The 16,637-nt window shown below is 47.4% G+C and overlaps 1 pseudogene across 1 annotated transcript in view; it reads left to right on the top strand.

Annotated features, from left to right (window-relative positions):
• The first annotated feature begins 5,888 nt into the window (after positions 1–5,888).
• LOC147690225 (tumor necrosis factor alpha-induced protein 2-like) overlaps positions 5,889–16,637 on the top strand; it is a 113,879-nt pseudogene continuing 103,130 nt past the window's right edge. Inside the window, exon 1 of the transcript XR_015300139.1 lies at positions 5,889–6,195. The product of XR_015300139.1 is annotated as a tumor necrosis factor alpha-induced protein 2-like (transcript). The remainder of the gene's footprint in view (positions 6,196–16,637) is intronic.

The following is a 16,637-nucleotide window of genomic DNA, read 5'->3' as shown; positions in this document are numbered from 1 at the left end:
GGGTGGGACCAGGAAGGGGGGTGGTTACACCCCTCTCCCATGCCGGACTTTCCCCAGCTCAGGGGCTGGTGTGCCCCTGGAACTGGTTCTAGCCGGCAGATGCATAGTGAGCACCGGGGTGCCACTTGCAGTCACCTTCCTCTAAAGCCCTGCCTACCCAGGATACACAAAACCCTGTCTGGGATGGTGCTAGCACCGCCCCTGACAGGAAACCCTTTGTCCAAGCTCCCCTCGCTGGAAGGACTCCCAGCTGCAGGGGGTCAGACTTGTGTCTGTGGTGGCCGCATCCATTTTGTGATGCTGAGGCTTGAGTTAACTTTAACCGGGGTTCACAGTTACATACATGTCGTGTCCCTCTAGAAGAGTGGAATGCTAACCCCGTCGCCAGAATTGGCGAGGGGTTAGTATTCCAATTCGTATGACACCTTACTCGACATGTTTTGATAAAGCGATACCAAAGATAGCATATAACCGCGAGGATTATAATGCACTTAAGAGTATATGGTATGCGTTCTCATGGAACAGCTATTAGGACTTGGTTCCGCAAGCTGCAAATGGGCTCAACTCATGCCAGAGCACCATCTCACACGATTCCAAGCACTCTGCCTTCAGGATAGTCAAGGCCTGCCATAGGAGTGACTGATAGGAATCTGTGTGTCCATTTTAGGGTTAGATATAGGTATACTATATCTAAAGCAAAGGGTGATTACACCACCTCGCCCCAGCTGTCGTGCAGCCAGTTGTGTCAGATTTAGATGGCCAGCCAGGGGTGGCATAATACATGCTGCAGCCCCTGGTAGGCCCTGGGTACACCTAAGCCCTGAGTTACAGGGTCTGATAAGGTGGCCCAGTACCAATTGGTAAATGCACCTAAGGTACACGTGTCAATTTAGTGAGAGAACAGCAAGGCTGTGGGTCTGATTAGCAGGCCCACAGCCAGAGAAGTCGTAAACCAGTGAAGCAAAAAGCAAAAATCTGGGGTGATCATAGGATTGCAGACCCTACTCTCCTACAATCTGCTCTTTGGATTTTATGTAGAGTAGTGCGAGTATAGTATACTCGGTGTAGTATTTTAAATTGAACTAGCCTAAATCTCGCCGAGATACAGTCTTCTTTGGGTGACGCCAGAGCTGCATTCCAATTTGTCTCATCTAACTCCCCTATCTCGTCCTCCCACGTCTCTTTCAGTTTCTGCAATGGGTCGGGTAGGTTGTTTATCAGTTTACGGTAAGTGAGGGAAGTAGCACTGGCTTCCATGTAGTCTGTAAGTAGTCGGTCCTCCAACGGAGCCGACTCCGGGACATTCGTACCTGGCTCTATCGCTGACATTAGCGCGTGTCGAATCTGTATGTATCGGTATGTTTCATTAATGCCCAATTCGTAATGTTCCCTCAGGGTCTCGAATGAAACCACCCCATCCTTCGTCCACATATCACCCACCGTGGAAATCCCGATGTTGTCCCACTGATCAAAACCTTTACTGTGCCTCCGATTACCCAGGATCTTGGCGTCCCACAAGGGTTGAGTCGTGTAATCACTCCCTCCCATTTTAGTCGTGTTTGGGCTTTATGCCATAGCGTTACAGTGTGTTTAGTTGGGCCGCTCAGTTTTGCCGTCAGCCCCTTATTGTAGAGTGGGGCCAGAAGGGTGTTCGGGCCTAGCTGACGTCTGTCTGCTAAGTACGCCGGGTCATCTTGTGGTCCATGTATCCATTGGTTGATCACCTTAAGGTGAGCTGCCCAATAGTATAGTTCCAGATTTGGGAGTGCTATCCCCCCACTGTACCAGTCTCTAATCAGTTTCAAATGTGCAACCCTAGCCGGTCTATTTCCCCATAGTAGGCCAGACAGTTGAGTCGATATCTGCCGGAAGAACGACGATGGGACCATCGCTGGCGTATTTTCCAGGACATATAGGAAACGGGGCAGCGCCATCATCTTGAAAAGTGCCGCTCTGCCTAGTAATGTTAATGGGAGGGTTTTCCAGTGACGCACGTCCGTTTTCAACCTTTCGAGCAGCGGCCTAAGGTTCAGGTCCTGAAAGGTTGCGTGCTCCCGTGTAATTTGGATCCCTAAGTATCTGAAGGAGACGGTCTCCAATATTAATGGGCAGTCAGCACTTAGGGTCGGCGGTGTGCCGGGTAGCATGTAAAGCACCGATTTTGTCCAGTTGATTTTGTACCCTGAGGTTGTCCCATGCCTCTCACACAACGCCAGCAGTACCGGAATACCGGTTGTTAAGTCCGTTAGGTAAATTAACATGTCGGCATACAGTGACACCCTGTCTTCCCAGTCATCTCCCCACTGTATGCCCCGCAATAACCGGGTGGTCCTAATGATAGTGGCTAAAGGTTCCAGCACTAAGGCGAACAGTAGCGGTGAGAGTGGGCACCCTTGTCTCGTACCCCTTGCTAATGGTATTTCTCTCGAGATGTGGCCATTTGCCGTCACTCGTGCTACAGGGTTTTTGTACAAAAGCCTAATTCATGTTATGAATTTCGGGCCGAAACCCATATGTTCCAGAACCGGAAAAAGGTAGCGCCATTCTACCAGGTCAAACGCCATTTTGGCGTCAAGCGAAAGGATTGCTGCTGGTTCCGACAATAACGGGGCTCGTACCATCACCCCATGTAATCGTCTGAGATTCATCGCCATACTCCTGGGCGGCATAAATCCCGACTGATCAGGATGTATTAGCTGCACCAGATGAGGCAACAGTCTGTTGGCCAGTCGTTTCGCCAAAATTTTACTCTCAGCATTAAGGAGGGATATTGGGCGGTATGACCCGCATTCTTCAGGTGGCTTGCCGGGTTTTGGTATCGTTATTATAGTCGCTGCACGTTGGTCGGGCGGTAATTGTCCCTGTTCCAGACAGTCCTTAAACATGTTAAGTAGGGGTGTGAAAAGCGTTTCCGACATGGTTTTGAACCACTCAATCGGTATCCCATTGGGGCCTAGCGCTTTTTCTGAGTGTAGTGCTGCGATAGCTATCTGTATCTCCTCAGCGGTCAGGTCTGTTTCCAGCTCGTCTCTTTTGTCTTGTGACAAGGTGCGAGTGGGTACTCCCGTGAGAGACGCTTCTGCCATCTCCCGTGTAACATCAAATTCAGGGGAGTATACTGTTTGAAAATGGTCTGCCAGGAGTTCAACTATCAGTGATGGACTGGTCTGTAGCACACCTGCAGGATCTTTCAATTGTAGTATGGCCCTCTGTCCCCCCCGTTTTTTCTCTAACCAGGCAAGGAGTCTACCAGCTTTGTCACCTACATGGTATATCCTGTGTGCTGTTGTCGCTATGTTGTCTCCTACCCTGCGGCGTACGTGGTCTGTATGACGCTGCTGACACAGCCGGAGCGTGTGCAGCGTGGCCCTCGTCGGGCCAATCTCATGGTCTTTGTTGGCCTTGGCAAGTTTGTCTTTTAGGTCTAGTAGTTCCTGTTTCTGTGTGCGCTTGTATCTTGTGATAGTGGAGATAGCCTGCCCTCGAAGAACTGTTTTGTAGGCCTTCCATAGGATAGTGGGAGACGCTACTGACCCTTCGTTTTCAGCGAGGTACGACCTCGTACCTTTTTTCAGTGTTTTGGCTATTAGTGGCACTTTAAGGTACCCCGGGTAGATCGGGTAAATGCGTTTTCGGGTCTGTTCAGGGTTGGAAAGAACCAGTGTCAACGGGGAGTGATCCGAAATACCCCTTGGCTTAATTTGTACGTCGTCGATAGTGAGGAGTCCGTGTCCTAGTGTTAGGAAATAGTCGATCCGTGATAGGCTATCATGGACCGCCGAGTGATGTGTATTGCCGGTCGTCCGGGTGGAACTGCCTCCAGAGGTCTACCAAGCCCTGTGCTTCCAAGAAGTCATGCAGCCGGGAGGGCCCGGGAGACTGAGTTCGCACCGGGAATCTGTCATGTGTGTTGTGTGCCACCGCGTTAAAGTCACCTCCTAAGATGAGATCCCCTTCCGGTAGTTCCATAGAAATTTCCCTAATTCTGGGAGAGCGACTGCGTGTAGTGCTGGCGGAATATAAACCAAGACCACATTTAGCGGCCTCCCTTCCCACTGTCCATGTGTCGCTGCAAAGCGTCCCTGCGTGTCTATTTTTGTGGACTGGACTATGAATCTTGATGAGTGGTGCATTAGAATCCCTGTACCACGGGACCCCCTAGTGAATTCTGAGTGGACGATCATACGGTAGCCCTTCCTGTCTAGGGCCTGTGTTGCTGTGCCTGTTAAGTGCGTTTCTTGTAGTACGACCAGGGCTGGACTCAATCTTCTTATACTCTGCAATATTAATCCTCGTTTGACCTTGTCCCCCAGGCCCCTCACATTCCATGTCATGAGGCTCAACGGTGTCACCTGCCCTATTATAGATTCCCCCTCTCTGCGTCAGCTTGTGTGGTGCGTGCCATAGCGTCTGCGGTTGCAAGTACCAGTGTGTTGTATTGATTGTGTTCGATTGAGTTGCCAGGTTGCGGCTATACTACGCGTGTGTGCCATGTAGTTCCATTCTTGACCAGTGAAAGTCTATAAAATGCAAAACCTCCCAACCCCCAACACCCCCCCCTCCCTGCCCCCCTGCTAAACGGACTTAGAACTGCCCGCCCCCCCAACTCAGCAGAGTGCCTGATCCCAACCCAAAACACAGTACTTGCTCGCTGGGGTGAAGGACTCTCCGGAGTCTGCGGCACCCCTCCTTGGCCACGGAGGACCTCCGCCCAGTGTCCATGGCGGCACGCCCGGTCAGCATTACATTTGGCCTAGAAGGCAACATCAGGAAGTCATTGTTCTTCGTTATCTTCCGTTTCTGGTATGTCGTTCAGAGGTGAGTGTAGTTCTGCTTCTCCTCCGGACAACTGGGAGCCCGGACGGGATCCGTTAGTGCGGTGCTTGTTCGGCCTGTTAGAACGGCGAGGTTGGCGCGCTGGTCTCCAACCCTCCAGCCAATCCTGTGCCGCCTCCGGATTGTCGAAAAACCATGTTTTATTGTCGGCCACTATTCTTAGCTTGGCTGGAAAGAGCATTGAGTAGGGAATCTCTCTTGCCCTAAGTTCTTTTCATTTATTTATGATTTAAAGAAAAAAAAAAGAAATGTCATGAGCAATGCCAATAGCTCTACCTTTAATGATGCCGAGACCATTGCATTGTAAATGCTTGTTTTCTATTAACGTTTTTTCATGGTAATCACAGTATTGAAGAAAAAGTTGTTTTAAAATGTGTCGCGTGGTAAATGCTGGCAACATTGAGGAACAAAGATGCCATCAGGCTCCAGTTAGGTGACGATTGTTATATGGATCTTTAAACATTTTATACGAAACCTACAACTTTTGCTAGTGTGTATATATGTGTATGTATATGTGTGTATGTATATCTATATATATGTATGTGTATGTATATATACACTACATACACATCTCTCCATATATATGACTTGATCGTAACATATTTTGCACCCTTCACTAATTGCAGCCGGAGTGAGTGGTTTTACAAGTAATTTGATTCGATTTGAATCTCACACGCTGTCGACACTAACTGAAGCCCCGCCCATTTGAATTATAATGTTCTCGGATGCCACGAGGAAGCGGCGGATACGTTTAGATGTAGCCTCATGCAGCGTCCAGACAAAGTCAATACGAATGGCACTCCAAACTCATTAAAGGCATTACCTAATAAATTGGAACGTTTGATATAAAGTGAAATCCGCAAGTGGTGGGAAGAGACTTCACTGCAGCACTACTTAGAGGTTAAACGCGTCCCTTGCGGATTTATACTATTCCGTCCTACGAGAACCCTGACCCTGCACTACTAGAGGAATGGTCCGAATTTACATTGGAAGCGAGTGCAGGTATGCTAAGGATCCTGATTTAGTTTGCCTGGAGTGACTGAGAGAAATGCATGAAAGAAATAGCAGAAGTTGAGGCACTGATCGATGCTAACACAGAAGTAGCAGATGAAGACGACCTATGTGAAAAAATGAAAGCACGGTTGATCGCATATCAAGACAAAATTAAACAAAGAAAACATACAAAATTCAACTGTGATGCCAAAGACTATGAGCAAGCAAGAATTCTTACCTTTGCGTGGAAATTTGACGCACCTAGAAGAGTACTGAGAGGAGCGGGCCAAAAATGTTTTCAAACTAAAGAAACATCAGAGTCAGCTGTGAGTACCGACACAGAGCAATCTGGGGAAGAATTTGCAGGTACAGCTGAATATACCCTGAGTGGAAGAGGACGTTTTTTAGAGGAGTTTCAATTAATGCGCAACTCCCATCAACGGGGGGGGGGGGGCAGACTACAGGAAGAAAAAAGCAGAGCCATAAAAAGACACGAAGGGGCTGCCGATTCAGGGCGACAACTAGGAATGGCCAGCCAAACCCAGAGCAAGAAAAGCCTAAAGAAGTTGAGCTTACTACTGATCTCACCATTATTATTTTGACATCAGCTATCCAAAGATCAAGAAAGTGTCTTAAACAAAGGACTGACCTTCTGCCCCTCGAAGAAATTAGAATACACCCAAACACGCATTGATCTATACTTGTTCACTCGCAAATTGAAGCTACGTACATTTTTCAAATTAAGGGGGCAAAACCAAATGCCCGCCCCTGTAGAACTTGGCACAAGCACAGAAACTTCCACACTGACCGGCTCAGATCTCAGAACTCTACAAGTGATATCAAGCCAAGAACCAACTGGCTCTCAAGATCCTGATTTGAATCTATTGGAAGTAATGAGTTATGGCATCATACCAAGATCAGCACCCACAAAATTCAAACCGAAATCTACATATATACCTTATCGTCTTATGATGCTATTGATGTGTTTGAAGGGGCAGTCAATCAAGATCTACTGAAAATGAGAACCTCTTCAGTGCCTCACTTTGAACACAATTTGACGAGAGGAGAATAGAAGGCTCTGAAACAATTACAAGACAACCAGGAGAAAATATATAAGCCCTCAGATAAAGGTGGGAATATTGTGTTGAGGACAAGAGAATTTTATATTCAGGAAGCAATGCGACCGTTATCAAACGAGAACTGTTACCAAAAATTATTAAAGGAGTATATATTTTCAACATTCAACAATATCATCAACTGATTATGAAATGGGCAAATAAGAGCATGATTAACGACCACTAATATACATTTCTTTCATGCCCTCACCCCTTAACCTCAACCTTTTACCACCTACCCAAAATTCACAAAGACACGAAGAGGCCACCTGGCAGACCCATCGTCTCCTCAATTGGTTGTTTGACAGAATCCATGTCCCAATACATCATTTTCTTTCAGACTTTGTCAGAACACTGCCCTCATATATACAAGACTCTGGAAGGGCGAGATTTTGATCGATATCTTATCACTATTGATCTAAACCTCGATCTGGTCGACTGAATCTTTATTGCCTGTCATTGAGGGAAGAAAGTGCATCTCTTACCAAGTTAGTTCACCCAATAAAGGACTCCGCTTCAAAGGATCACAAACAACTTCTAGCTTTCAAGGATTTATTATAAAGTCAAGATAAGTTGCAGGTACAAGCATCTCAAGATGAGATTCACAAGATACACGGGCCCAACTACATACATGTGCTCTCTGAAAGCCCTCAGACGAGCAACGGAAACTACCAAAACCAGTTCTAAAAATAATAGGGCTATTAGCATAGACACATACTGAGATCTCTGTCATTTACAGCCGGAGGGAAAAGACAGGTTAGGCTGTCCCTACCCTGATCTAGATGGTATCCCTACTTAATCAGGTCCCTACCTAACAAAGGTGTCAGCAGTGAATGACCCCCAAGGGAAGTCACCCACTCTCAGTCTCTTGGTGAAAACCTATAGTTCTCCAATCATGACCCCTCTCTGCCTACCCATCTGCTCTCTTAAGGGTCCTCAGGCTTCTGCTCTAACTCCCCCCAGGGGTGCTGTCCCTAATACAAAAATACAACAACATTTAGGACGCCCCTCGTGAGACGCCCCTCACGTGGTGTAGCTTCTGGCTTTTTCCATGATGAGGCCTTGTGGTTAGAGTCGACCTTGCTTCTCAGACTCGTCTCCGGCCCGCTGATACCCCTTAAACATTCCGGAACCCTCCTCCATGTCTGGTCCGCTTCTTGAACAGACTTCTACTCATTTTATTTCTAATTGAATACCCCCTTTTCTCTTACAGACAGATAGTTGCAGCCAAATCCCAATTCTCATAGACTTCCAACATCGTTGCAACATTCCCCGGCCCAGACTAATATGTGTAAATCAACGTTAAACTTTTCAGACCTACAACATTTCTCATAATGATTATAACTTTCGACTTTTTCTTTAATTATGGCATGTTAGTACTCTTATTCTGCTATTCAGTAAACACATCTATAAATCATGGTCTATTTGTTATTACTAAAACATTAGTGCAAGCCACGTTGTGAAATTGAACCACCTTCCCCCTCCCTTCTAGCTCTGGCCCTGAGGCCTACCACGTTCAGCGTTTCCGTATGCCATCTTATATTTTAGCAGCTACACAACATGGCTTCAGGAATAATCACGTTTAATTATATCATTGGTTTCACACATTTCTGTATTCGTTCCACTTCTACTTAAATCTCTACATTAACTACACATTTCAGAATATAGATGTAGGTACTATCAGCACTCATGGCATTTCTCTTCATGACTTGTGCTTACTACGTGTAAGTGTGACGCACTTCTACATTTTGGTCAGTTTGCGCTCTCTCAGTTCCCCCCTTTGATGACCTCTCGGGGTCATCATTAACATTCAAACTGCAGTGATTGCTAGCATAACTCGTTTCTGTGTTTCCAAAGCCCTCAGACTCCGGTACTGACTATCTTGTATGGCAGCCAATCTCTGCAGCTGTTTTCTCCGAGCCCTCTCTGACCTTCTTGATCTGTACCATTTGAATACCCTCACCAATCCCCACAACACGATCCCACAGATCAATATTATGATGATAGGTTTTAGTATTTTCCACACAAAGCTTTTGCCTAAGGTGGTGAGCCAACCTCCAGCCTCACTTATTCCATGGCCCACCTTTTCCCAGACATTTTCTCTGCTCAGGTCTTCGATCTCCTTGTGAATATCAGTTATGTTCCTAATAACTTTCTCAAGGGGCTTCGAATTGTCTGGAATGTAAGTGCAACATTCCTGGACCTTCAAAGCCTTACAGACTCCGCCCTCTTTTGCTAATAGGACGTCTAAGGCAAGACGGTTCTGAAGAACCATAGCCCTTATCGATTGCATCTCTCCTTCTACCAACATTAAGGACTGAGCAGTGCTGGCAGACAACCTGTCTACGACTGTTGCCAGTCGTCTAATTTTGACATCATTAAGGATTAATCCCAAAAGAGGGAACACAGCTCCAAAGACATCTCCAACCATTTCTACACCTCCTACATCTCTCCTTCCCCTCGATGATGTCTTGCCCTCGATGATCTCTAAGTCTTGGGCATGATATATTTTAGGGAAGATAATTGCCAAGTAACATGATCCATACCAGTTGTCAGGTAGTCTTACGTAGGCATTTCTCCCACATACAAAATATACATTTGGAATCGCTTGCATTCCCTTCAGGAAGTCTTTAGTATAGTACTCTAAATTGAAAGCATGTTCACAGCTAACTTCTCCCACGTATACATTTTCATAATACGTTTTGGCTCTATGAAGACATAACTTTCCTCTCTGCGTTCTATCTAAAGCTATTGGACCACTACTACCTTTTCTCTTGTGTGCCTTCTCTTCCTCGGTCCAATCTGTTTTCCATTGTCCTGATTTTTTCAAAATCTTTTGTCTCCTATTTCGATCATCCACCTGCCCTATGAACTTTTTCTCGACTTCTGACACCTTGCATGTCAGGTTATTTCTGCGGGCATGTGAAGTATCTAAGGTAATCCAAGGAATGAAAAACTTTGCCAACCTGTCTTCACTCTTCCAGTAGTCCCATTTATTCATTTGTTTATAATTAGGGACTTCTGGTAACACTGCATCGTAATTGGAGAAATAGTATTCAAAACTATCTCTCCCATAAAATATACTAAGCAATAAGCTACATGTAATGCCATACGTCAGCGGGAGGTGATGATATCGAATGCCTTCATCTACAGACGCCGGCAACTGCATGCAGACGTAACAGTCCTTATCCTCCATGGCATCCACGTATTCATACAGAAGTTTAGCATAAGCATTAGACCTAAAGTCTCCTTGGGACTCATCTACGTGTAACCTGCGGGCTTCTGCAGCTAATAACGCTTTTTCTTGAGTGTTTTCCCCTTTCTCACCAGCAACGGTGGGTGTAAGCGCCTCTACAGATTTCCCATCAGTTACCTTTACCTCTTCCTCACGTCCCTTTACATAAGAGACTGTTACTACTAAAGCTATTAATATTATCACTCCTACTATTAGTGTACCTATTATACATTTCGCTCTGCGGTTCTGGGTGCCGGCCTCCATTTCGTCAGACTGTATGGCTCTTTCTTATCTTGGCACAAAGTTTTTTTTTTTTTCCTTTCGTTCCTTTACAGTCTCTCTTACTCCTTTTGTCCTTAGAACCACACAACTGGAAGCTGACAACCTTCTTCGCAAAAGTTCTTTACAGTCCAATACAGACAACCCTAGCCCTTCTCCAGTAACTCAAGGGAAGGTCCCTAAGATTCTCTGCTTCCTGGGCGCTAGGTAATCTTCTTTTCTTCTCGCTTATTTACAAAGTCTTTTAAGCATCCACTATCAGGCGATCGCCTGCAGCTTCGACAGCAAAGTTCAATATCTCCATACGAAGATTGTGCTCTTCTTGGGCTGATATCTTTGTACCAAAATCGGGGAATTGCAATTCTGTGAGAAACATGTGCTTTAACTTGCTGAGGCGGGGAGGTCGGGGAACCATAAATGTCAGTGACCCTTCTTGTTCGACACCGGGCACTAACAGTCGTATCTCTACTGTTATGATGGGCTCAGAACTGGACACCACCACCGCTCGGATCCTCCCTGTCACTGGTTTCGAAGCCATCTGTCGCCAGATATGTCCACTCAGGGGTGGAGTATCTCCTGCTAGGTACACGCACTCTTCTTGACCTCCTCAAGACCGGTGCTTCAGCGCCCTGAGCACCTTCTTCCGGGTCTGAATCTTCTGATATCGGAGGAAGGGTTCTCTCTGGAGTTGACCTCAGACTAGAGCTTCTTCTCTGCGGCCAATCCGCTTCTCCACGTACCCTTCTACTCCTTCTCCTCCTTGTCTGTTCACGCTCTCTGTCAGACCTGTCAGTGTCTGACTCGTACTCCCAGCTACTTTCTCCTTCAGTAGCGTCGTCTGTTTCGCTGCTGTACTGACCGTCCTCAGCTTGGTCAGACTCGTTCCTTTCTTCCGCTGGCACCTCTACAGCTTGGCTAGCCCCCTCTATGGCTTCTCGGTCCGCAGCTGGACGTCTATCCGAGAGAGGAGCTGTGTCTTCCAGAGGTGCTGGTACTCTCCGCGTGTGCGACGCGTGGATCCAGTTGGGCAGGCCTCCCACTTTCACTGCCGTGTTCGTGATCAGGATGATCTGAAAGGGCCCACGCCAACGAACATCCAAGCAGCTTCTTCTCACGTGCTTTTTCACCAGGACCCAGTCCCCAGGAAGCAAGTCATGACACGGGTCCTGGCACGATGGTACCTCGGCAGCCTGCACCTGAAGGGACACAGAATGAATGGCGTCAGACAGCCCCTTACAATAGTCCAGGATCATATCATCTGTGATGCTAATCAGTGCAGCAGTTGGGACAGAAGGTAACCTCATTGCTCTTCCCATCAATACCTCATGAGGAGACAAACCAGTTCTCCTATCCGGGGTACTACGGAGGCTCATAAGGACCAGTGGCAACGCATCAGGCCAACTCAAGGATGTTGATGAACACACCTTTGCAATTCTGGCCTTGATGGTGCCATTTATTTGCTCCACAATTCCTGAAGCCTCTGGTCGATAACTGCAATGTAGTTTCTGATCTATGTTCAAAGCTGCACAAATCATTTTCACAAGCGAGCTGTTGAAATGCGTTCCCCTATCTGATTCCAAAGAGGCCGGCACCCCGAAGCGCGGGATAAGCTCCCTAAGCAGTAACTTGGCTACTGTGAGGGTGTCGCACCTACGTGTAGGATATGCCTCAACCCATCTGGAGAAAACGCAAACAACCACCAGGATATAACGGAGGCGGCTGCACCTTGGCATTTCAATGAAATCTATCTGCATTCGATTGAATGGACCTCCTGACCTCCCAATGTGGCTCAGTGCAACTGGTGTCTTTTTCCCTACATTCAACTGCTGACACGTCACACAACGCTGGCACACTGCTTCGGCTGCTACTCTGAACTTAGGGTTGTACCAGGTCTGTCTAAACACTCTCAGCATAGCATCTCTTCCTAAGTGGACAGGACCATGTATGTGTCTGGCCATTGGGCTCACCATCTCATTGGGCAACACTGCTCTGCCATCTGCTGAGACCCAGAAATGGGCCTCACCCATCACACATCCTGCCTTTTGCCATGTTTCTTTTTCACAATCAGGAGCATTTTCTTGCATTTCCTTTAGTTCGTCCCATGTATCGACAGTTTCTAATATCATGGCTAATTCAGTCCTTACATTTATTCCACCCACTTCCACCTCTGTGAAAGAGTACCCTGTTTCCGCGCAATACCGTGCGACTTCGTCGGCATATCTATTGCCTTGTGACACGAAGTCCATATTTCTGGTATGTGCGGTGCATTTCACAACTGCGATACCTGCTGGACATTGCAATGCCTCTAACAACAGGCGCACAAATTCTCCATTGCGAATGGGAGAGCCTGAAGAGGTCATGAAACCTCTTTGAGACCACAACTGCCCGTAATCATGAACTACCCCGTAACCATATTGACTGTCAGTGTATATGGTGACTCGGATTTGATTGCTTGCCAGGCAGGCACGTGTCAGGGCAATAATCTCGGCTACCTGAGCGGAGTGTACTCCTTCCAGGCATCCAGCTTCCACTACTCCAGTAATTGTGCAAACAGCGTAAGCTGCTCTCAACTGCCCAACTTCGTCTCTTACACATGAGCCATCGACAAAGAAAATTTCATCTGGGTCAGTCAGTGGCTCATCTACGATGTCGGGTCTTGGTTTGGTGCATAGTTCAGTCACATCGAGGCAGTCATGGTCTGTACAATCTTCATCATCCTCAATATCGTTTGGAAGTGGCATCAAGGTAGCAGGATTTAAAACAGAGCATCTCCTGAGGGTCACGTTCTCTGCAGCAAGAATGACTTGCTCATAGCGCGTGAGCCTGCTGTTCGTCAGATGCTGTGTTTTAGTCCTGGTCATCAACAATTCAACAGAATGGGGCACGTGCACCTCTAACGGGTGCCCCATGACAATATTCTCACACCTCTCGATGCTGACACCTGTTGCGGCAACGGATTTGAGACATCCGGGCAACGCTGCGGCTACTGGGTCTAAAGTAGCCGAGAAATAAGCGACTGGTCTACGGGCATTCCCATGAATTTGGACTAACACAGACAGCGCGCAACCCTCTCTCTCACAACAGTAGAGCAAGAATGGTTTATCGTAATCCGGCATTCCCAGAGCCGGAGCACGACACAAGTCCTCTCTCAGCTGCAGGAATGCCATCAAACAGTCTTTGTCCCATGGTACCGGATCGCTCACCTCCTTGTGCGTCAGTTTTTGCAAGGGCTTTGCTTTCAGTGAAAAGTTTGCAATCCACTGTCGGCAATATCCCACCATTCCTAGGAACATCCTGACTTCTCTCTGTGTTTTAGGCGCATTCATCTTCATGATGGCCTCTATCCTGTCTGGTGACACTTTTCGTTTACCTTTCTCAATTCTGTGTCCCAAGTACTGCACCTCTGTCAGGCAGTACTGCAATTTTCCCGGGGACACCTTATGCCCATTCTCAGCTAGGTGATTTAACAAAGCAATAGAGTCTTCCCTGCAAGCTTCCTCTGTTTCTGACGCCACAAGGAGGTCGTCTATGTACTGGACCAGAACTGACCTCTGGGGCAGCACTAGACTTTCAAGATTTTTCTTTAAAAGCTGGTTGAAGATCGATGGGCTCTCTGTATACCCCTGAGGAATACGACACCATGTTAGGACGCGACCTTCCAGCTTAAATGCGAAAAGAAAATGGCTTTCTTCGTCCAGAGGGATCGAGAAGAAAGCCTGACAAAGATCAATTACAGTGAACCATTCTGCTTGGAACGGTATCTGAAACAGTATCACGGATGGATTCGGTACCACTGGACAACACGAAACGACTATGTTATTAATCTTTCTGAGGTCCTGCACTATCCGGAATTTCCCATTTGGTTTCTGCAAACCCATAATCGGGGAGTTACATGGACTACCCATGATTTCCTTCAGTATTCCCTGCTTAATCATGGATTCGATCACAGGTTTGATGCCTGCAATCGTTTCTGGAGTCAATTTATATTGAGGTGTTCTTGGAAACTCAGCATGCGGTTTCACTACAATTTTCACTGGGTCCACCCCTTTCACCAACCCAATCTCTACCCCCGTGAAATCCCACACTTCTGGAGCAACCGTCTCTCTCAGATCCCAGGGGAGCTCATCTACTGTCAGAGTGGGATACAATTCCACACATATTCTGGAATTTGCGACTTTAAAATCTGCATCATCGTCATTAGTCAATACCTCCACGCCCTGTGGTGTGCAATATATGGTGCAATTTAACTTGCACAAAAGGTCTCTTCCTAGCAGACATACAGGACTAGAATCGCAAACCACAAACTGATGCTCATCTCTGTACTTCCCTATTTTCACCTGCACGGGTTCAGTCAGAGGACTGGTCATTCTCCTGTTAGCGACCCCCACCACTTGTATGGTCTCTCCAGACATGGGCAGGCCTGGCACTGCGGCTGACCTGATCGTGGATCGGGTGGCTCCTGTGTCCACTAGAAATGTCGTGGGGAACCCTGCCACTTCGGCCTCAACATAGGGTCCCCTCTGATCTACCTCCAGAGCTGCCCCGAGAGTGCAGTCATCCCTTTCTACCCTCTGTCCAGTTAGTGGGTCCACATAATAGCATTCCTCTCCCCCGACAAACAGTGGCATCTGTCTATAGGTCTTACCCATAGTCCCTACTCTGGGTGGCTGCGGGAACTGAGCTCGGGGAGGTGGGCCCCCCCCTTTGAGCACCTTTCCCTGGTATTGCGTTACCCCTCTTGCAGGCGCACTCTGGGTCACTTCCTCTTCTACCTCTTGGTCTCCTATCTCAACATTATAGGGACACTCGCGTTTCCAATGTCCCACCTCGTTACACTGGTGGCACCTAGTTGTTTTCTTTAAGGCAGCTATATCTATCCTGGGTCTAAAGGTGGAGTTCTCCTCATTGCCCTTGTTCTGACTGTACTGTTTCTTTCCTCCAGTACCGGTTCCTGGTTGCTGTTGCTGCTGTCCCCCCTTCCCAGCTGCCTGCATCTGTACCACCATCAGTTTCTCCTTTAGTTTCTTAGCCTTGGAGTCTATCTCATCACAGCAGTACCTGGCATACCTCAGTATTTCGTCTAGGTGTTTATTTTGCCAACAGATCAAGTGTTGCTGTATCATTAAACTAATATCCGGTCTCAGGCCCAAGACGAACTTGGACACAAATTGCCCTATGTCCTTTGGATCCATTACATCCAGACCGCTATACTGTTTGAACGCCTTCAGCAATCTCTCATAGTATTCGTGAACTGTCTCTTTGGGTTCCTGTCTTGTTCGGTCAATTTTTACCCAATCTATGTCTTGCATTGGCACTTTATCTTTCAGCCAAGTCATTACTCTCTCGAACTTTGCCATCACACTCTCGGACGGCCCATTAGTCTTAGCATCTCTCTCGGGCTCTATGGTGGGCCACTCAGCGCTAACCTTGCATGCGGTCCACAAATCTCCTGGCACTACTATGTCAAACAGCGTGTTCAAATCTATCCATAGGACCTTTGAGATTTTTACGAATCTCTCAACTTGCTTATACCACTCCACTGGGTTTTCCCGCAGTTTGGGGAAAGAGGTGGTAAAAGCAGCTAAATCCCCCCTACTCCAAGGGACGTGGACATAGGTCCCATTTGCGACTTCCCTCAAAGGGTATGTCTCTACTCCCTGCTGTCCTCCCGGTGTCATACCAAGTGTGCTTCTCCTGACGGTCCCTCTCTTGGACCACCTCTCTTCCCACTTATCTAGGGCCCTCCACGTCCTTATTCCAGTGATCAGCTCCCTTATGTGTGTTTTCAATCCGATGGTTCTCCTCTCATCTAGATCTCGGTCTGTGTAATGTAGTCTGTGGTTGCCCTGTAATGCTTTGGTTCTTGACAGGTCCACCATATATTTGCCTGCTAGTTCTACCAATTTCTCATGGGTTGCCCTCGCCTTTCGAGTTACGTCCTTTGCCATGAACAGAATTTCATCCTGCTCATACATGTCCATTCTTTCTAAGGGCAGGGTACCGTCTACCATGTCATCCAGATCCGACTTTAAGCTGGAGACATCGAGTCTTTTGGCTTTTATTTCTGCTCGCAATACCTCCTTCGAGGGGGGTTCACAGGTTTCTCTCCCATCCCAACTTCGGGCCCTACGTTTGGGTTCGGGAGAGTTGGGGAGTGCTCTCTCTTGTTCCCATCTCTC

This window comes from Lissotriton vulgaris, chromosome 9, assembly GCF_964263255.1.
Source record: "Lissotriton vulgaris chromosome 9, aLisVul1.2, whole genome shotgun sequence".
NCBI classification, from domain to species: domain Eukaryota; kingdom Metazoa; phylum Chordata; class Amphibia; order Caudata; family Salamandridae; genus Lissotriton; species Lissotriton vulgaris.
The sequence above is the reverse complement of the archived record's forward strand: the minus strand, read 5'-3'. Positions and strand labels throughout refer to the sequence as shown.